A 22379-nucleotide genomic window follows, 5' to 3' on the forward strand; every position below is an offset into this window, starting at 1 on the left:
TGGTTATGGTTTCCTTATACTCCCTTTCCTTCTGTTGGGTTCCATTCAGCATTCCCTTTGTGGTCTCCCTGAATTCTTTCAGGTGTCTGTTTAAGGATTCCATGAATGCTTCTATTGATCTTTGTTTATTCTCGTCCCTCCGTTGCAATTCCTGTATTACTCTTTGATTACCTTCCTCATGTTCATGCAATTCCTGTAGTTCTCTTTGATTGTTCTCAGACTGCTCACTCAATTCCTGACATTATCTTTGTCTGTTTTCAGCCTGTTCATACAATTCCTGTATTTCTTTCACGGTTCTCAGCCTGCTCACACAATTCCTTTATTTCTCTTTGAGTGTTCTTAACCTGTTCACGCAATTCTATATCTATCTTTGAGTAGCTTCCTCATGCTCATGAGATTACTGTATTGATATTTGGTTTGCTTCCTCTCTCTCCCTATCATGTTCACACTGAGTCCTTTGCAGGTTTTATGTCTGTTCATTCACCATGTTTTCCAGTAATATTTATAGAGCTTTTGGGGAACTCTCCTCTGGAATACACATTATCTGTTCTGTCACCTGGTTATCATGAGTGGGAGTTGAGATACCAGGACTTGCATTTTTCTTGTGTTTTTTTTGGTTTGTTCTGCCCATTTGATATGAAGTGACACCAGTTTTCTGCTAGAATACATTTTTCAAGGCATGCATCAACCAAAGTCCTGTAGTGGCATAGGCAAAAGGAACCAGGTATAATCTAGTTGAACAGATACAATCTATTCAACATCAAACAACTATGGATTAATGGGCTAACAACAGCAAGGAGGAATTTGGCAAACCAGAAATTAGTACATTTAGGGACAAATGGGAGGAAAAATAGGATTAGAAGAATGTGGAGAAGTAAAAGGAGAGTGAATTTAACCAAGTTCTAATCTCAAAGAGGGAAATGGATTGGACAGAATAGTAGGAGAGAGAATAAAACAGACAAGAAAAATGGGAAAAACGAATATTTAAGTTTAAAAAATGAATCTTAAAAATTATCTAAGTTTAAGGTGATATTGAGAGAAGAAAAGGATACGATGAGAGGAGGGGAGGAATAGAAAGGAGACATGAAAAACTAAAAAATAAAGATTCTCAAAAATTATTTAGATATAAAGAGATAATACTGCTATTACAGAATTTAAGGCTAAGAAGTTTTGAATTGAGTAATAAAATTCTAGATTAAGTGTGTATACAATGGGGGTAAGGTCTTGAAAGATTAAAAATTGACCATTACCATTACTAACTTGCTAAATGCTGATTCTGCTTCTGTAAACTTGCTTACGCTAGCACTGACCCTTCCCAGAAATGAGTTAAGAAGTTTCAGGGAACAAATCCGGCCTCAGGACAAGGTCAGTGGTCATACATAAAGAACAGAGAGTACGTGTTCCTCAGTTCCCATTTAGGAATTCCCCAGACAGGACCTTGAGATAACTACCACCTGATAAGACCCCAAGCTAAGCCAAATGTCAACCAATCATAGGCCTGTAACCATGTAAACCCCCCTTAAACCAACCATGAGCCAATTGTTTTACAAAGAGTGTACAAAATTTCCCGTGTGGCAAAGTGATTGTTGGCATATATGGTGACCTTTAAATGGACCAATCACAGGATGCTTTGTGTTATGCATTAATCTTGTAACCGCTGCTCGGGGCTCTCTGACTGACTGGGACAGAGAGTCCGTTTGTGCAAACGTCAAATAAACTCCTCTTGTTTATTGCATCTCCCGGCCTGGAGTCTGAGTTTCTGGGGCCTCCTCCCATTGACGAAAGTATCCTAGGGGACTATAGTCTTTCATTTGGTGCATTGGCCAGGAACCAGGAGCCCCCAAACCCCAGATTCCAGGACCGGCAGGAGGTAAGATAGAGCTCTTGTCTTATGTGTTTGTCACTTTCGTTTTGCGTTCTGGGATCCAAATCTGTATTTGGACTAGAGGGAAAAGCAGAGGTGCCCAGTACCCTAGTCCCGCCCTGGAGCCCTGCTCCAGGGTCATCTGAATCTGTATTTGGGCCAGAGGGAAAAGCAGACGTGCCCAGTAACCTGGTCACACCCTGGAGTCCTACTCCAGGGTTGTCTGGATGAAGGAAGAGATCTGAGTGTCTCTCTGTTCTGGGGAGTTAAGGCGCGGCCGGCCACTCCCATCTGTAATTACCTTCCTCATCTGTATTCACTCGGTTGCCATGCAGTGTCTGGTTCTGTCTATCTCTGTGGTTCTGTCTGTCTCTGTTTAGTGTTACTCATTTTTAATTTGTGTTTTGCATTCTCTATAGAGATGGGACAACAAGTGAGTCCACTCCTAGGACACCCCGAGACATTGTCCTAGTTCGTTTGAAAAAAAAAAAAACTGCTGGTTCTGCTTTTGTAACTTGCTTGTTTGTCAATTATGAAGCTGCCACTGACCACCTGCATGTGGCTCCAGTTAGATCTCAGCCTTGGGCCTTGGCTCGGGGGGGTCTGAGCATGGGGGAGAACCTGTCAGTCTGAAGGGACGGCCGCTAGGGATTTTTCTTTTCCCTTGCCTCAAGATGACTGGGAATTCTCCTCTGCCTTGGAAGGCCCCTGAGTCAACATCTGCAGATATCTAAAAGAAAAATCCTCCGGACATGAGTAGGGGAGTTGAGTCCCCTGGTAAGTGAATGGTGGTGAGATGTTGCCCCATTCACTGAGACTTGATTTCGTCTTTGTGGCCACTTGTTTGTCTTGTTTACTTTAGTGTGTGTGTTTGTTTTATGTTTTCTGGGGTAGGGAAGTTCTGGGTGAGTGTGGCAGGCTCACTCAGCAGACTCTGGATTCAGCTTGCTGAGTGAGAGCAGCACAGAGTTCCTGTAGGAATAAACTGGGGCCCATTAGTCCCTAACTCAGCCTTCAGTACTTGTCTAGTTCTGTTTTAGAATTGGTACCAGTTTTAAATGTGGATCCTTGGTTTTTGTGTTTATCTGTGTTTTTGTTATTTATTTATTTAAACATCTCTGGGGGAATAAAAGTTCCAGCTGGGCTAGTTTGGTTTCCTTCAAGCCTCAGGCTGCTGGCAGGGAGGGTGTAGAAGGCTGTGTGCCTGGTTTGGACTTTTTCAGCTAGTCCTGACAATGTAACAATTTGTAAAGTGCTCTTGTCTAAAATTGGATTTAAAAAATCTGTCCAGTTTAGTTTTAGGTGACCCCCTCCCCCAGCCCTCCTCCAACAGAAGGGATTCAAGAGACTAATTAGTGAATTGCTTTGCTAGACAAACAAGCTCTGGGAAAATAAAGCCCAACAAGGGTACCTAGTTTAAAAGAAATACTGTCTTAAATTTTTGTTTAAAAACTTTAAAAGTTGTACGTACGACTGATTTTGATTTTTGCGTGCCTTAAGATCTGTGTGAGTGTTTTGTGTGTGTCTGTGAACGTGTTGAAACATTGGAATTGTCAGCATGCTGTAACAATGGGTGAGTTTAAATTTAAAAATTCAAAAGGTTAAACCTGAGAGTGTGTTTCTATTGATACCTGTCTAAAGGCCTGCAAAGGTAATTTAGGAATTGTTGGGATCATTAGAGATCACATTCCTAAGCCATCTAGAAAGATGCTTTTGCAAACCAGAGTGTGAGTGTTTTGTGTGTGTATGTGAACGTGTTCAAAGATAAGAATTGTCAGCATGCTGTAACAATTGGGTGAGTTTAAATTTAAAAGTTCAAATGGTTATGAGGTTTGGACATTAAGAAAAATGTTTAAAAAATCTTCACATTGTTTTAAATGGCTCTTTAAAGATTCTTTAACTTGCAAATTAGAAAATCTGGTATTTTAGAAAACTAATGTTTTAAAATGCATAAGACTTTTTATACTGTAATCAAGTTATCTGGCTTAACAAAAATGCATTGGCTGTTTGGGATCTAGTTCCCTTGGCTAAAACTTGGGGATAAATATTAAAAATTTAAATATAAAGGTTAGTTTAACACCGGCAAAGATGTTACTTGTTCTGTCAGTCTAAAAACTGTGTATTTCATTCGAAAACCAAGAGATAAGAAAAGGGGAAAAACTTAGAAGCCAACAGAAGACCTATCTTTAGGGGTGAGGGGTGAATAAGCAGAAGTGCAGTTCAGCTGGCCATGCATGGTGGGACAAGCCCTGGGAGGAGTCCACGCATGGTGAAAGAGGGCAAGCTGGCACAAACGCAGTTCATCTAAACCTAAAGAGTCGGATTGGGTGTGTGCCCATTCCATAGAAGGGGCTGAGTGGCCCATCTTTGTTCTCTCTTTTCCCTGCAGATAGACACTGAAAACATGATGGTTAAAATGAGTGATGTGATGATCTGATTAGTATTGCTAAAACTTCCCCTTGGATGTGTTAACATTAAAATTAGGAAGGCCTTAAAAAGAGGGTGAAAAAGGTATTTGTATAATGTGTCTTACTTTCAATTATGTTCTACAATTAGGATGTCTTTAAAAGTTATAAAGGTGTTAAGTCTAGCTTTTTGTTTCAGTTAATGATGATTGTTATTTTCACATTAAAGAAAAATTGTCATTTGAGTTTAAAAATCTTAATGTGTGTCTGTTGTAAAACAAGCAGCCAAGAGGTAATGAGTGACACTTGGCCTCAAGATTTTAAGGGATCTTTTCAAAATGCAAATAAAAACTAAGGTATACAATATTAAAAAGAAGATTAAAGGAGACTTAAAAAAATAGGAAATGGATTTTTGGATATAAAGTTTAAATATAAAATTGTTCTTAACATTGGCCTCAATGTACACAAAGAAAAAAAATTAAGATTATCAAAATGATTGCTATTCTAGTTTGCTCTTATAGGTTTTTTTTTAAAGTTTCCAGCAAAGTCCAGAGCAAAGCACAGAGGATTCTTACAAGTTTGTTTGATGTAACTTTGACTCTTAAAAAGTTTCAGGTAAGAGCATGCTTAAAAGCTACTTCTATGTTGACCACCTTGTTGCTTTTAATTGGAGTAAGGTGGCCTTTTATAAGACTCATTGATCTGCAAACTAGTTCAAAGCCAGCCCGGGCACAAAACGGTCCGTGTGAGACTGTCACCTCTACTCAGTCAGCAGAGTGCTGAAAGAGCAAGCAGAGTGGCTTTGGGACTCGTAGTGGCAGAGTACTGGCCTTGAGCTGTAGAGCTGAGGGACAGCATTCAGGCCCCGAGGTCAGATCCAGAGACCAGCTAAAGGGAAATGCCAATGAGGCATTTATCCCAATGTGGAGAAGACACTCCTGGGAAAAAAGCAATGGAGGAGCATCCACAGACAGTAAGCCACTGCTTGGATGGCAAAAATGTCAGATCCTAGAGTCAATTGTGCATGGCCCTTCAAAACTGGTCAGAGCCAGGAGGTCATGGGAGCTAGTTTGTAAGCATGCCTAATGTTCATGACTACCTTGTAAGGGACAGGAACTTGCCAGTCCTCTGTGATAGTAAAAGGCTAATGTTATAAAATGTGGGGGATAGTTTAAATCTCAAACCCTTTATGTGCCAAAAGCTCTAATTGGCAGCTCTAATTGAGCTGACACTAGTTACATGAAGTTCATCTGCTCAGGAAAAATTGTGTAAACCTGAGAGAGTATTTCTATTGATATCTGTCTAAAGGCCTGCAAAGGTAACTTAGGCATTGTTGGGATCATTAGAGATCACATTCCTAAGCCATCTAGAAAGATGTTTTTGCAAACCAGAGTGCTAACAAGCTACACTGCTATAGCCGGAGAAAAGGTCTGTGCAGTTCTCAAAAGTTAAATATTGTTCTTAATGACATCTAACCCTGATAGCCTATTTGTAAAATAGGCTAAGGTTATAGGTTCCTGGCTAGGTAAGATCAACACCCCTGAAGTCAGCTTGAAGAAGTTACAGAAGATGGACCTTCGCCCTTTTACCCCCATTTTAAGATCAAGGGTGCAGAGTCAGTTTTGAAAAAATGAGGCAAAATAGATAAAATAATTTTTTTAAAAAAGGCATAAAAATAGTGTTAACAGTTGTTGGTGTGCAAGGTATGGAGACTGCATCTGTCAGAGATGGTTACAAGACTAAGCCTTATGAGCCTTCTGTGTCTATTTACAAAAATATCTGGTTAATAAAAAAGTTGTGATTTTGGTAAATTGTCCTGGACTATTGTTTAAAGATCTTAAAAAGCAGCAGGATACTAGATATTACAAATAAGGGAAACCATGGGACCTATGTTTCTTTGGGCCTGACTTACTTCACTTAATATAATTTTTTCCAAGTTTTTCCATTTCCTAACAAATGGGGCAATGTCATTCTTTCTGATGGAGGCATAGAATTCCATTGTGTATATATACCACATTTTCTTGATCCATTCATCTACTCAGGGGCATCTGGGTTGGTTACATATCTTAGCTACGGTAAATAATGCTGCAATAAACATAGTTGAAGGTCAGATAATGTGATGTCAGGAAAATGAACCCTTAGATATGTATTTTAATGTTTTTTTCTTTCATGCATGTGTTTCTAACGCATTTATAAGATTATCTCTTTGTTGCTTTGTATGTCCCTCCCCCACAGTATAACCCCTGCTTTCACTATATTTGATGTCAGTATAACTTGTGGAGGAGATGGGGAAAAACCAGTTGTTTAAGAATACAGGTGGACCTGTTGCAACAATGAGAAGTACAAGTACTCATGTCCTAAACGAGCTTTACAATGTCGGTGCGAGCGGGGGGAAAGGGGGGGAAGGAGAAGGATTGGGATTGGGGGGGATGGAGGAGGCTGGGAAGGGATGTGAAGGGTAAACAAAGGAGGAGGCTGCAATGCTTGGTAAGAAATGTACACATTATCCTGCCCATGTAATTGTAACTCCTCTGTACAGTATGTTCACAAATAAAATTAAATTAAATTAAAAAAAAAAAAACCAGCACGATAAAAGTCTGCCAAGCCTATGCAATGTATCCTTAACCAGTCTGTGTAGGAATTTACAGCCCAGCATGAGGTGTTACAGTCCCTTGGAGCCACTGAGAGACCCTACTGCTGCTGCTGCTGCTGCTGCATACCCTAATGGGTAATGTTCGAAGATGGCCTGACAGCCACCTGGAGAAACTCCTGCCTGATTCCATCACCTGTGTCTGCTTCCTGGTTGACTGCAGCTAAATCTAAGATCTTGTGGGACATTCTTTTGGGTGATATCCAGAAACCCTCTCTTCCCACAGTAGATATTGGGGACAAGGATATCACTGGCTTGCTTGCCTTAGGTGCTTCAGTGCATAGTGACTGGAAATCCACACTATGGTCACAGCCTAGTTTGGCTCTGGTATGGTAATAACCTGAGTGTGTTATCAATGGAAGTAATACTCTTAGCCTTAAAATCTAGCAAGCTTCTCCAGCCCAGTGGTACCTTGAGGTTGTTCTGAGATAACTTGGTTTCACAAGCCACAGGAAAAATTGGGAAGTTTTAAACTCTAGCCACAAAGAAGCTCAAGGAATTGTAACAAAGAGGAGGGTAGTAAAGAGAGTTTTGAGAAAGGAATTGGGGAAAAAATATCCCCTTTTGAGAAGAAAGGTTTTAAAAAGTAAGGATTGTCTTTAAGAAAAACCTCAGAAAGTTTAAGTATGTAGCAAATGGTAAAGAAAGCCTTGGAAAAGGAATTGGAAAAATTTTTAAATTGTCCTTAAGACAAACCTCAGAAAGTTTATGTAGCAAATGGTATGAGTATCACGCAAATGGTATGAGTATGTCTTAAAATTGGAGCTTACAAGTACAGCTGGCATAAAATTAAGTTAACTGTGATACACGGAGTCAGGACTGGTGGGAAAAAAATATAAGGGCCTTTGGTACTGTTAATTTTGTTACAATTGGACCTTGTATACTCAACAGACTGGTGTCTTTGGTAAAAGAAAAAAAATCAGCGCAGTCCATTTATTAGTTCTGAGATCTCAATACCAAGCACTGAGAACAACTGACACCCCACAAGATAATATAGAGACACCCTGAATTTTAAGATTAAAATTAGCCCAGAGAAGAAGTGGGGAATGAAAGATTAAAAATTGACCATTACCATTACTAACTTGCTAACTGCTTATTCTGCTTATGTAAACTTGCTTACGCTAGCACTGACCTTCCCTTCCCAGAAATGAGTTAAGAAGTTTCAGGGACCAGATGCCGGCCCCAGGACAAAGTCAGTGGTTGTAGATAAAGAACAGACATTACGTGTTCCTCAGGTCCCATTTAGAAATACCCCAGACAGGACCTTGAGATAACGACCACCTGGCAAGACCCCAAGCTAAGCCAAATGTCAACCAATCATAGGCCTGTAACCATGTAACCCCCCCTTAAACCAACCATGAGCCAATTGTTTTACAAAGATTGTTACAAAATTTCCCGCGTGGCAAAGTGATTGTTGGCGTATATGGTGACCTTTAAATGAACCAATCACGTGATGATTTGTGTTATGCGTTAATCTTGTGGGTTTTTGCCTTTAAAAAGGCTTGTAACCGATGCTCGGGGCTTTCTGACTGACCGGGGCAGAGAATCTGTTTGCACAAATGTCAAATAAACTCCTCTTGCTTATTGCATCTCCCGGCCTGGAGTCTGAGTTTCTGGGGTGCCCGCCCCTTGACGAAAGTATACTAGGGGACTAGGGTCTTTCAGTCTAATATTCGGTGACGGCATATATCTGAGGATGAGCAGACCAGCAATTAAGTCACACAAAAAAGAAGGAAACAGAAGAAAAATGAAAAGAATGAAAAAGAAAAAACAAGAAAAAAAGGACCAAAAGGTCAGTAGAGATTTAAACAAAGCACACAGACACACATATACACCTAAAATAAAAAAAAAATAGGAGGGGAGAAAAAAAGATTAATAGAAAACAATTTTTTTTAAACTAAAAAACAAAAAAGGTACAACAAAGAGCTTTTTTTGGGGGGGGCGGGATTAGATGGGAAGATCCTGTATCTCATTGTGTCTGTACAAAGTCTCTTGGTGGAGTCTCTTGTCTGCTTGTGGTGTTTGGTTTGCCTGTGGCTAGATTGGTTTCTTAAGTCAATTTGTTTGAGCAGGCAGATAAATGCTCTGTTTTACCCAGGATTTTGTGATCCTCCTCCCAGGCTAGTTCAATGAGAGGGAGATCTGCTTTGAGTTTCGCACAAGAGGGAGATGGCTGTTTCCTCTCGTTTGAAGAGGCTGTGATGAGGCTAGGTTCTGGGTAGAATTGAGGCCGTTCAGCAAATTGTAGCTTTTCCCTGAAGGGTAGCTTCTGAGACACAGAGCCCAGCCTGGAGCCATTCTCAGGGTTTATGTTTACTGAATTTCACTTGATTGTCTAGGCTGCTGTAGGGAGGGGCAGCCTCTGGCTCTGTTTACCCAGTGAAGAAAGTCACTCCCCTCACGGCAGAGCTTTGTCTGCTTGGGCTGGGTGACTTTTCCCAGGGAGGAGCTGAGCCTGGCAGGTCAGGTCAGGTGCCTGTGACCTCCTAAATGAATCTTTTGTTTTTTTCCAAGGCCTGAGCTGGAGCTAGCTCCTCAGCTGGGCCTTTTCAATATCAAATATGGAGACCTCCGGGGGTGAGGGCGGGAGGGGTGGCCTTCTTTCCTCTGTAACCTGAGAAGGAGTAAGTATGTCAGTATTCTACTCACCCTGGAGTCTTGGTTCCTGGTCTGTGATCTGCAGGATGAAGATACCTGCTACTTGTCAGCTCTTTTTGGTTTTAAGAAGAATCCAGTCACCTGCTGTTTCTGGCACCATTGTCCCAGACTCTGTGTTGTTCGTTTGGCGGCTAGGCTGCTGCCATTGCTGCTGCCACTGCAGCTGCAGCTAATGGCAAGTGCTCAGATCTGTCTCCTTGCCTGGATTTTCCCTCTCTGGCCAAACTCTCTGTACTGTGATGGCACACTTAGTAATTCTCTGGCCTAGGACTCTTCACTGGAACACTACAAGTATTTTCTATGTGAGAGCTTGTTTAGCCTCTAGCTCTTTCCTCCTCCAACCTCCCCTAAAGTAATCTGTTGTTGCTTTTTTAAAAAAACTGGTGCCATTGGCTCATGCCTGTAATCATAACAACTCAGGTGACTGAGATGTGATAATCGAGGATTAGTAACAACCTTGGTAAGAAAGTCTGTGAGTCTATTATCTCATTAACTGGTTACCAAGAAACTAAAAGGGGCACTGTGGGCCAAACTAATAGAGTGATAGCCTTGAGCACAAGAGAAAAGGGATTTCAACCAGGCCCTCAGTTCAAGCTTCACATATTAAAAAATGTTAAATACAATTTGCCATCATTTGTAATCTCAGCATCCTCAACTAGTGGTTTATTTAAAGCCAATTTGCATCTCAGTTTGCACGTATTTAGGTGGGGGAACTAAACTTAAATCACAGTTAAAAGAAAAAAAATGAGCACAAGGGTACAGGTGGCTCACTCCTGTAATCCTACCTTCTCAGGAGGCTGAGAAATGAGGATGGTGGTTCAAAGCCAGCCCTGGGCAGAAAAGTTACCATGAGACTGCTATTTCCAATTAACCATTAAAAAACAAGAAATGGCACTATGGTTTAAACTTGTATGGTAGAGTGCTAACTTTGAGCAAAGAAGCTCTGGGACAGCACCCATGCCCTGTATTCAAGCCCCATGTCTAAAGGAAAAAATAAAGAGTTTAGGGCTGGGAAGGTGGCTAAGTGGTAAAGTGCTTGCCTTGCATGTATGAGCCTTTGAGTTCAATTTCTCAGTACCACATAAGCAGAAAATCCAGAAGTGGCACTGTGGTTCAAGTGGTATAGTGATATCCTTGAGGTAAAGAGCTAAGGGACAGTGCCCAGGCCCAGAGTTCAGGACCCATGATTGACAAAAGACAAACAAAAAAAAGGTTCAAATAATTAAATGATGTGTACAATAGACTATACACTAAAGATGAAAGATTAAATTAATAAATTAATAATTGAATTGATCAACATTGTTTCAATTTTTTAGATGGTGAATGTAGCAGAAAAAGTGATAAGAAATAATGATTCATTTCTAACAACTCTTCGATTTTTTTAAACTCATTTACTACTTTTAAACAAAAGAAGTATGTAAGTATCACTTTACAGAAAAACAAAATTGTACGTGTATTTTAGCCTGAATTCCACATTTTATAATTTGCCTTTTAGTAAACAATCAGTATCTTTTCATATAAAATACCTGTAATACCTTTATTTAATACTTCACATCTTTCCAGTATTTGGTTAAATCAAAATTCCTCCCTTCCTTCTTTTCTTCCTTCCATTCCTTCATATCCTTTCCTCCTTTCAATACTAGCAATTAAACTCAGGGCTTCATGTATTTTAGGTAGGTGCTCTACAAAGTGAGCTATACACCTGCTCTTTTCGCTTTAGTCACTTTTGTTTTTGTTGGTCATGTGACTTGAACTCTGCGCCTGGACACTGTCCCTGCACTCTTCAACTCAAGATGAATGTTCTACTGTTTGAGCCACAGTGCCACTTCTGGTTTTCTAGTGGTTTATTGAGATAGGAGTCTCACACACTTTGCTACCTAGATTGGCTTTGAACTGGGATCTTCAGATCTCAGCCTCCTGAATAGCTAAGATTACAGGCATGAGCCACCTGAGCTCAGCTCTGCTTGAGCCATTTTTATGACAGGGTTTTCTGTTTATGACCAGGCTCGCATGGACCACAATCCCTCAATGACAGGGAGGGTTGTGTGTAGCAAGTCAGATACAGTGGGGAAACAACTTTCTCTGCCCATCACGGGGAGAATTTTGGAGGATTGTATTAGAAATTTCTAGAAATGGGTTGTGAGGAGCATCCTGCTTCCAGGAGTCTCTTCCCACTTCCCAACATTCTAGTCATGCCAGAAAGGGTCTGTGGTAGAAGGCTCAGGATGGAGAGGGCGGACTCTCATTTTCCTTTCAACAATTTGCCAACAGCATCGATTTTTCCATCTTAACTATTTGGATGGACGTCTACCATGATGATTTTTGAGCACAAGAAATTTGACATGCTGAAAAAACTTACACAGTATGACAAGCTCAACATGCCCTCTTCAGAATTGCTGTCCTGCTTACATATCCTTCTGGACCAGCTGGAGCAAAGCATGACCCGTGAGACCAAGAAAAAGAGTAAGTAGTCCTTGTTTAGATGCCTTAGAGCTTGTGAGTAGGGATGGAACCTAGGTATCAAGGGATGGGCCTGCTTGTCCAAGAACCCTTTGTACTACCCAGCTTGGCAAAATGTCCTTTTATGGATGTTCTATGCCGAGTAATGTCTGTTCCCTTTTTAAAAGAACTTGGACATAACCACTCATTAGAAACACCCTACCTTCTCATCAGTGTTCAGTCCAAACTCAAGTTCTACAGCTTCTCCTGTTAAATCCTCATAGAAGTTTAGTCACACTTTAACTTCTAGAGTCTACTCTAAGACTCCTGTACCTATGTTTGTGTCACTGTAGAGAACTTGCTGCTGAATTCCAGCTAAAGAACCCATCAGTGATGTCGCCTATGGTGACTGATGGAGATTGGAAGCCAACACTGGACTCCAGAAAGCATGTGAACATAGAGGATTTTTCAATGTGTAGAAAGGCTCAAGTAGTTTTGAGTCCTGTAGACATCCCATTGGTTCTGAACTCCACATGTGATATAGGTGTACATTCACATACCACCAAGGAAGAAGATGGTCCAGAATATCTTCCATTGATGTTCACAATTCGCCTAGATCACATCCAAACCAGTAAAAAAGTATTGGTCTTGGAGTGCAGGGTAAATATGTGCTAATGGAAAATGACCCCAGTCATAAGTTAGGTTCAAAGTCTAGATTCAGTTGAGGAAAGGGATTCTGTCCTCACAGAATATCCAGAACAATCTGTCCTGCTGCTGGAGATCCAATTTCCAATTGAGAAATAAGAATCTGTCCCTCCCTAGACTCAGGAAGAAAATACTGCCTTTAATGAGGAAGTAGATCCCTATGAGGAGTCTGAGGCAGAATTTGTGTCTGAAGGCAACTTAGAAGACAATCCAGATTTAGAGATTGCTTCCCCTCTTCTTTAGAAAATCTTTATGTTTCTTTTTGGTCCTGATTGTTGTAAAATGATCATTCTACTTATTTTTCTAACGTTATTAAAATGTCAATGTTTATGTTATATTATACAATTCATGAGTCTTAAATGTGTTTTTTTTTCACCTACAATGTAAAGCACCATGCACATGTGTTCTGTGTGTGGGAAAATACAGAGTAACTGCAGGCTGAACAAGGGAGCCTACTGGATATAAAGGGATCAGTTAAGTGCACAGGGAGTTGCAAGGAAGCCAGACCATGCCTGCATGGGGTGATAAGGTGGTTACAAAAGCTTTAGGACATACCAGATCAGATTATCTAGAAAGCTGTTCTGTCAATTGGGACAAATGCTACAATACTTATAGTGGTATGTGGGACTTTCTTCCCACAGTGAGTTCAAGTCTGTATACATATTCATTGTGGTTTGGGAAATATTGAAGAAAAATTTGGCTCCATTAGCATAAAAAATCTACTTAGGGCTGAATATATTTGACAAAATACATAGGAAATATCGACACTGGAAAGTATAAGCCATCATCAATAGAAGAAACAAGGCTTACATAAATGGACAAACACAAAATCAGGAAGCAATTAAATCAGATATATGGAAATACATGCTATATTCATTACATTTTATATAGTATTTTATATGATGTATAAGATCGAATACGATTTTTCATACTACAAGGGCTTTTAACATTTTCAATCGTAAGTATTTTTTTCACATAATATTAGTGTAAATCATTATTGGGGAAAGTGGTAATATAACTTTCATTATAGTTATATGAATATATATTTTTGTGTTTCTAGATATAACACTGATTATAAATAGATGAATAAATATAAACATATATTTGTATATCTGTCTATGAGTTGAATATAATGAAACTGGCTACACGATATATAAAAAGGCAGTTATGAGTTAGTATATGAGACTCAGGCCTGTAATCCTAGTAATGTGAGAAGCTGGGTTCTGTGTTTTTATTTCTCTTACTCCCATGCCATTAGATTTTCAGAGGAGACCTGGTCCCTCGAGTGTAGCCAAGGGACACATATGCAGTAGGATCACTCTCTGTGACCCCAGAGGAAAGTCAGTAGAAATCAGGACAAGTCTCTTATGCTATGACATTCTACTTAGTTTCTGTGCCAAGATGGCCATCTGTAGAACATCAGATGGAAAGTTGGTATTCCCTCCCAAAATGTTTTTGACTATCCTGAAATAAACCTTATTTCCCTTTCCAAGCTTCAAACACATAGAAATATGCCCAGGGCTCAAGAGAGATGGACAAAGACTTACAAATACATAAAATTATATACTTTTTTTTGGGGGGGGGTCCGGTTGTCAGCTTTGACTCTGGGCCTGGGAGCTATCCCTCAGCTCTTCAGCTCAAGGCTAGCGCTCTACCACTTGAGCCACAGTGCCACTTCAGGCTTATTTTCTTTTTGCTTATGAGATGCTGAGGAATCAAACCCAAGGCCTCATGCATGCAAGGCAAGCACTCTACCACTGAGCCACCTTCCCAGCCCCCAAATTATATACTTTGTTTCAGTAATTCAATGACAAATCATCAAAGGCATATCTTGAATTTTTCTTTTTTTAATGGAAATGGGAATATACACTGAGTGCATCAGGGAGTAGGTGATAGTTTGGATGCTGAATTGTGGAATACACTCCTGAGCATGGGAAACACTTGTCTTGGCAACTTGTATGGGGATGCGTCTCTTCACACAGCTTCACAAAACAGTTCCCCTAACTTGTATTATGTCATACCCATCTTTCCATAGCAGCAAATAGATGTCAAGCACTGATCTTGCTCTGAGGTGGACTCAACAACACAGAAAGGCACAAAGAATGAGAGGGATGACTGCTACCCACCAGACATCAGCTTCAAGAGCTGTCCTGACCAGAAACTAGGATAAATTGAGCTGGAAAAGGCTGATCCCCATGCAAGGCTCCTGAGCACTAAGGACCAGGCACTATTATAGGTGTTGGAGAAACAAGTGAATGTGGCTCTCTCCTCATCAATTTCATGCTGAAAAGAAAACCAGAAATCATAATGATAATTTCTATAAATCAGAGACATGACATTGGTAGTTTTGTGGCAACAACTTCACAGCAGGTATGTGAGGAGATATCCCTGAGGAGGAGACAGTTAACCTGAGAGCCATCATCCATGCAATTAACTAGAAGCAGGTAATCCAGGCAGTAAGAAAAGCAAGTACATCCCTCAGTGATGGGAAAGGACCTAACTTGCTTCAGAAAAGGAAAACATAACTGACGTGCTTGCTTGTGAAGTAAGAAAAAAAGGTACAATGAAGAAAAACGATATTGGATGCTATAGGTTACAAGAAGAAAAATTCTGATGTTATTCTAAATCTGACATGACCCACTGGAACCAAAGTTCTCAAATAGTAGCTAGACACGCCTGATTCACCTAGTGAATACTTTTAAAATGTGATTCTAGCCAGGCTCTGGTGGCTCACAACTGGAATGCTAGCTACTTGGGAGGTTGATACCTGAAGATCAGGTTTGAAGCAAGCCCAAAGCAGAAATTTGGAAAGACTGATCTCCAATTAACCAATAAAATTATGGACATGAAGCTGTGGTTCAACTGGTAGAGCACTAGCCTTGAGAAAAAATTAAGGGAGAGCACCCAGGTTCTAGGTTCAAATCCCTGGACTTTACAAAACAAAGAAGTCAACAAATAAAATTTGATGCTCAGTTGATCATCACTTAGCATTCTACTACAATGTATTTGTTATGAGCCTAGGATGTTACATCCTTAGCAAATGCTCTCCCCTCATATTCTGCTTCATTACCAGTATTCAAACCCCTGGCATTACCAAAGACTCCTCCCAGTTAGCACAGCAGTCTACCACTGGGATTTAATAGATATATTTTTATTAATCATAATCTATCCACACACATCAAATGAGTAGTTGCCACATTCCACTATTCTGAATGTTTTTGCTCCACCTTTGAGTTAATAAGCCTTACCATTAAAAACTATAGAATACTTATCAAGTTAATTCAACAGTCATCATTCTTCCACCAAATCTTGAAACCTAAGTTATGTGGTTTTTTTGTTTCTTTGATGTTGTGCCCTGTATCTTGTATATACATTTCTCTAGCTTTGGGAGGTGAAGGGTAAAAACCAAATGCTTAACTAGGGATAGGCCAATTTTAACAATGAGATCAAGACACTATGTTCAAAAACGAACTTTACAATTTAGGCAGAGAGTGGGAAGGGGGGATGGAAAGTAGTTGTGGAGGTGGAAGGGTAGGGATGGTAGGGGGAAAACAAAGGAGGAGGTAACAATGCTTGAGAGGAAATAAACACATTACTTACCTTATGTAACTGTAACCCCTTTGTACATTATTTTTACAATAAAAAAGTATTAAAAAGATGAAAAGACCACATAAATAAAACCGCATACTTACAATCATCTGATATTCGACAAAAGAGCGAAAGATGTAGTGTGGAAAAAACATAGCCTTGCCGGGTGCCTGTGGCTCATGCCATTAATTCTAGCTACTCAGAAGGCTGAGATCTGAGGATGGTTGTTGAAAGACAGCAGGGCCAGGGAAGTCCATGAGACTCTTTGCTCCAGTAAACCACAAGAAAATGGGAAGTGGAAAGATGGTTCAAGTACTAGCCTGGAGATGAAATGCTGAAGGGTAGCTCCGAGGCCCAGAGTTCAAGCCCCACAACCCCCCCCACACACACACCACACACACACCCACACAGACACACGCACACACACACACACACACACACACACACACACACACACACACACACACACACATCATATCCTTTTCAAGTATTGATGTTGGGAAAACTGGACATTTATAGGCAGAAAACTAGAAGTGGATCTCTGCTTGCACTAACATCAACTCAAAATGGATTACATTAAAATCAGCCAAACTACTATAAGACAGAATAAGGATGACATTAGAATTTATAGGTGCTGAGGTGCGAGCTGGGCAGCTGCATGCCGAGCACAGGTAGTTGCGCTCCAGTTCCCACAATCTTGCACCATGTGCCTCGACCCGGTAATCCCTTACTCCAGTTGGCCCCTGCGCAGGCGCCATGCATCAGGCTCGCCCCGTGCTCGGGGCAGCTCTGCTTACCGCCTTGGCCCTGCTCCACCGGCCACCTGTGACGTTGGCCCCTTCGTGCGTTGTAAGCCCTGTGAAGTGAATGGAGTGGCCCAGTGCGCGCCTCCACCTGCCGCACCCGCCTGCGGCATGGGGGAGGCTGGGAGTGTACCCCACACCTCACAGGCCTCACCAGTAATGGAGTAATCGCTCCGGAGACAACAACAACAACAACAACAAAATGTTTTCTAATTTAACTCCTAGTTTGGGGTTGAGGATAATAAGCTATTTAAAGGCAAAAGTTTATTTTCACCCCTCATCTTTATTCTTGACCTAACAAAACTATGGTGTTTAATGTTATCTAAACAGGAAAAATGAACAGCTGTTGAGAGAGCCTCATAGGGACACTTGGAACACATAGAGAATAACTTGTGTTTGTTGAACTTGGAGTCCAACTTATACTTTATAATTCAGACATATATGCAGAGAGAGATATATGTTCTCAAAGGTTAACATTGTATACAGCATAGCCCAACTATAGTAGGATCCATACTAGATAATCCTAGATAGTGTTATAGGTACTAGAAGGTGTAAGTATGGCCGTGACCAGGAGAGGACACTCAGTTCAGGCTGGCCTTTTCTCTCCCCAAGGCCAAACCCATGGCAGTGTTGGGTGTGTGGCAATTGTCCTGCCCTACACTGCAGAGAGCTCTCCTTAAGAACAAAAAGAGGACTCAAGATTGTCTGCCTACCTATTACGAGCTTTCCTTTATTTTTTTAATTTTTTTTTGGGGGGAAAGTATTTTTGAAAAGTTTTGTCTTGCAACGTATTTATAAAAGTAAATAAAATTTTTACCATTAAAGTAATAATTAAAAAAAAGAACTTATAGGTACTGGCAGGAACTTCCTGAATAGAATTCCAGGGGCATAACAGATAGGAGAGAGACCCAACAAATGGGACTACATCAAAGGAAAAAACCTACACAGGCTAGGGACATAGCCACTAAACTAAAAAGACAGCCAACAAATTGGGAAAAGATATTTACCTGCAATACATCAGACAAAGGGCTAATTTTCAATGTATACATGGATTTCAGGAAACTACACCACCCAAAACAAATAAACCAATCATCAAGTGGCCAGAGGAGCTAAGGAGAGACTTCTCAGAAGAAGAGGTAAGAATGGCAAAAAAACGTATCAGGAAAGGTTCATCATCCCTGGCCATAAAGAAAATAAATATCAAAGTAATCCTGAGATACCATCTTATCCAAATATCTTGAATTCAGACAACAAATGTTGGTGGGGAAGTGGAGAAACTAGAAAATGGCAAGGACATTTGCACAACCATGTTCCTTGCTGCTCAATTCACAGTGACAAGAAATGTCCACAACCCAGATGCCCCACAATAAATGAATGGAACCAATAATTATGCTATCTATATACAATGGAATTTTACAGAGCCATTAGAAAGGATAAAATAATGAAATTTGCAGGGAAACGGAGGACACTAGAATAAATCATATTAAGAAAGTTAACCACATCAAATTGACAAATGGTACATTTTCCCCTAATATGTGGAAGAAAGGTTTAAAACACAATGGGATATGATATACTGTACAGGACTCTAGGCATCATATACAGTAAGAACAGAAGAGGAAGCCTTTGGCGAAAATCACCAAGTTGTAATACTCAAGCACCTTTTCTATATAATACTCTCTCTCTCCTCTCTCTCTCTCTCTCTCTCTCTCTCTCTCTCTCTCTCTCTCTCTCTCTCTCTCTCTCTCTCTGTCTCCCTGTCTCTCTCTGTCTGTCTCCCTGTCTCTCTCTCTGTCTCCCTGTCTCTCTCTCTCTCTCCCTCTCTCTCTCTCTCTCTCTCTCTCTCTCTCTCTCTCTCTCTCTCTATATATATATATATATATATATATATTGCAATAAGAAAACAAAGGGACTTTTCTTAATTTGTCTTTTCATTTTCTGATGAGTCTGTATTCTTCACCTAATATACAGGAAAAATGGGGGAAGGACACAGAATATTGCAGCAGCAGAGCCCTCTGGCTCTACTGGACATTGATGAAAGTGAACCATGCAAGTCGAGGGCCAAGATGGGAGAGAGGGTATGGAAGAGAATGGGGGAACAGATGAGATTATGTAAAAGGAAGGAAATGTAGTAGTTACCTGACATACAGAAAGGTAACCCTGCTCTACATCACCGCTAAAACAATTTTTTTAAAAAGAAGAGAGTTCCCAAATGAGAACATATGAGAATAGGAAAATACAGAGCAGAGCAGATAATTCTTTTTTTTATGTCCTTGGTACTTGATAGTTTCAATCGATAGCTATTGTCCTACCAACTAAGTTATACCTCTAAACCCAAAAGTCCTTACAACATTAAAAATTTTTCATTGATTTCTTCATATTTTCTATTTGCTTTTGGGTGTGTGTGTGTGTGTGTGTGTGTGTGTGTGTGTGTGTGTGTGTGTGTGTGTGTGTGTGTGTGTGTTTGTGTGTGTGTTTGTGTGTGTGTGTTTGTGTGTGTGTGTGTGTGTGTGTAAGAAATGGAGTTTGATTGCAGGATCTAGGTACTATCCTTGAGCTTCTTTTTTGCTCAAGAGTACACTCTACCACTTGAGCCAAAGCTTCACTTCTGGATTTTTTGAACAGTTTATGGGAGATAAAAGATTCACAGAGACGTTTTTGCACCACTAGATTCAAATCATCATCTTCAGATCTCAGCCTCTAGAGTAGGTAGTATTATAGGCATAAGTGAAAGCTTCTGGCATATGAATTGTTGTCCCTTTTTTAAAAAGCTGGTGCCAGTGGCTCATGCCTGTAATCATAGCACCACAGGAGGCTGAGATCTGATAATTGAGGTTTAAAGACAACCTGGGTAAGAAAGTCTGTGAAACTAATATCTCATAAACTAGTTAGCAAGAAAACAGAAGCGGCACTGGTTCAAACTGGTAGAGTGATAGCCTTGAGCACAAAAGAACAGGGACTGCCCCCAGACCCTGAGTTCAAGGCCCACATATAAAAAAATGTAAAAAATATTGCAATCGCTTGTAATCTCAACATCCTCAATTGGTGGTTCATTTAACGTTAATTTGCATCTCACTTTGTATGTATTTGAGGGGGAACTAAACATATAACACTTTTTTAAAAAATGAGAAGCTGGGTTCAGGAGGCTTATACCTGTAATCCTACCATTTCAGGAGGCTGAGAAATGAATATGGTGTTTTAAAGACAGCCTGGGCCAAAAAGTTCCAATGAGACTGCTATTTACAATTAACCACTAAAAACAAGAAATGGCACTGTGGTTTAAACTGGCATGCTAGAGTACTAGCATTGAGCAGAGGAGTTCTGGGACAATACTAATGCCCTGTGTTCAAGTCCCATGTCTGAAGGAAAAATAGAGATCAGGGCTCGGAAGTTGTCTCAGTACTAGAGTGCTTGCCTTGCATGTTGAATCTTTGGGTTCAATTCCTCAGTACCACATAAGCAGAAAAAGCCAGAAGTGGCTCTATGCCTCAAGTGGTAGAGTACTAGCCTTGAGGTGAAGAGCTAAGGGACAGTGCCCAGGCCAGAGTTCAAGATCCATGATGGACAAAAAACAAACAAACGAAAAGAGTTCAAACATTTAAATGATGTGCACAATAGACTATACACTAAATATGAAAGATTAAATTAATGAATTAATAATTAAAATGATCAACATTGTTTGGATTTTGTAAGTGGTGAATATAGCAGAAAAAGTGAAAAGAAATAATGATTCATTTCTAACCACCCATATTGTTTTAAACTCATTTACTACTGTTAAACTAAAGGGGCACATAAGTATCATTTTACAGAAAAACAAAAGTTGTATATGTATTTCAGCCTTAATTCCACATTTGATAATTTCCTTTTAGTAAACAATCAGTATCTTTTCATATAAAATACCTGTAATCTCTTTATTTAATACTTATCATTCTAGTATTTGATTATATCATAATTCCTCCCTTACTTCTTTGATTCATATCCTTTCCTCCTTTCTATACTAGCAGTTAAATTAAGGGCTTCTTGCACTTATGGTAGGTCCCTCTAAAAGTTGAGCCACACACCTCTCTTTTTGCTTTAGTCACTTTTGTTTTTGTTTGTCATGTGTCTTGAACTCTGGGCCTGGAGACAGTCCTTGCACTCTTAAGCTCAAGGCAAGTGCTCTACTGATTGAGCCACAGTGCCACTTCTGATTTTCTGGTGGTTTAATGGAGATAAGAGTCTCACAGACTTTTCTGCCTAGACTGGCTTTGAACTGTGTTCTTCAGATCTGAACTTCCTGAGTAGTTTCCTGGCATGAGCCACCTGAGCTCAGCTCTGCTTTAGACTTATTTTTTTTTTGGGGGGGGGGGCTGAACTCTGGGCCTCGCCACAGTCCCTCAGCTCTTCAGCTCAAGGCTAGCACTCTACCACTTGAGCCACAATTCCACTTCCGGCTTTTTTTTATTCTGCTTATGTGGTGCTGAGGAATTGAACACAAGGCCTCATGCATATAAGGCAAGCGCTCTACCACTGACCCACCTTCCCAGCCCTGCTTTATCCATTTTTATGGCAGGGTTTTCTGTTTATGACCATGCTAGCATGGTCCACAATCCTTCTTTTTACATTTTCTGAGTAGATGAAATATAAAGCACAATGCATTGGGTTCAGATATTGATTTAGATCCAATATTGTGAATGTTTCCCTGGGCTAGCCTCAAATCATAATCCTCTCTGTATCAGTAAAGACCCAGCAGCTAGCATTACAAGTATGAGCTACCATGCATGGCTCAAATTTCGGACAACTAAAACATATGAATAAAGTTTTAATAATTTTAAATACTGAATTTGAGGACAATGAGTGCTTTTAATTGCCTAGTTTCAAATTTCACCAAAAATCCCAAATATTAACTTTTGATTTCCTAGATGAAATAAGCATATAAACTTTAAAAATCAATTAACTATTTAAAGAAAAAAGCTAGGGCTAGGAGGGTGGCTCAGTGGTAGAGCGCTTGCCTTGCATGCATGAGGCCCTGGGTTCAATTCCTCAGCACCACATAAGCCAAAAGAAAAAAGCCAGAAGTGGCACTGTGGCTCAAGTGGTAGAGTGCTAGCCTTGAGCTGAAGAGCTGAGGGACAGTGCCCAGGCTCAGAGTTCAGGCCCCACGACTGGACGCCCCCCCCAAAAAAAAAAGCTAAATAGTAATCATCCTTACCACTGTAACTTTGGACTTAACAACTTGTCAAACTTTGTTTACATCATAGTTAGTTTTTATGGGTAATATATTCCATAAA

General features: G+C 40.3%; 1 long non-coding RNA gene across 1 annotated transcript; it reads left to right on the forward strand.

Moving 5' to 3' along the window:
• Positions 1–8602: 8602 nt before the first annotated feature.
• LOC138836713 (uncharacterized) lies at positions 8603–14849 on the forward strand. The gene is made up of 3 exons (XR_011375023.1): positions 8603–8711; positions 11849–12040; positions 14757–14849. It is a non-coding gene; the product is annotated as an uncharacterized lncRNA (long non-coding RNA).
• The last annotated feature ends 7530 nt before the right edge of the window (positions 14850–22379 follow it).

This window comes from Dipodomys merriami, unplaced genomic scaffold (genome assembly GCF_024711535.1).
Source record: "Dipodomys merriami isolate MVZ:Mamm:240054 unplaced genomic scaffold, mDipMer1.0.p SCAF_255, whole genome shotgun sequence".
Classification (NCBI taxonomy): domain Eukaryota; kingdom Metazoa; phylum Chordata; class Mammalia; order Rodentia; family Heteromyidae; genus Dipodomys; species Dipodomys merriami.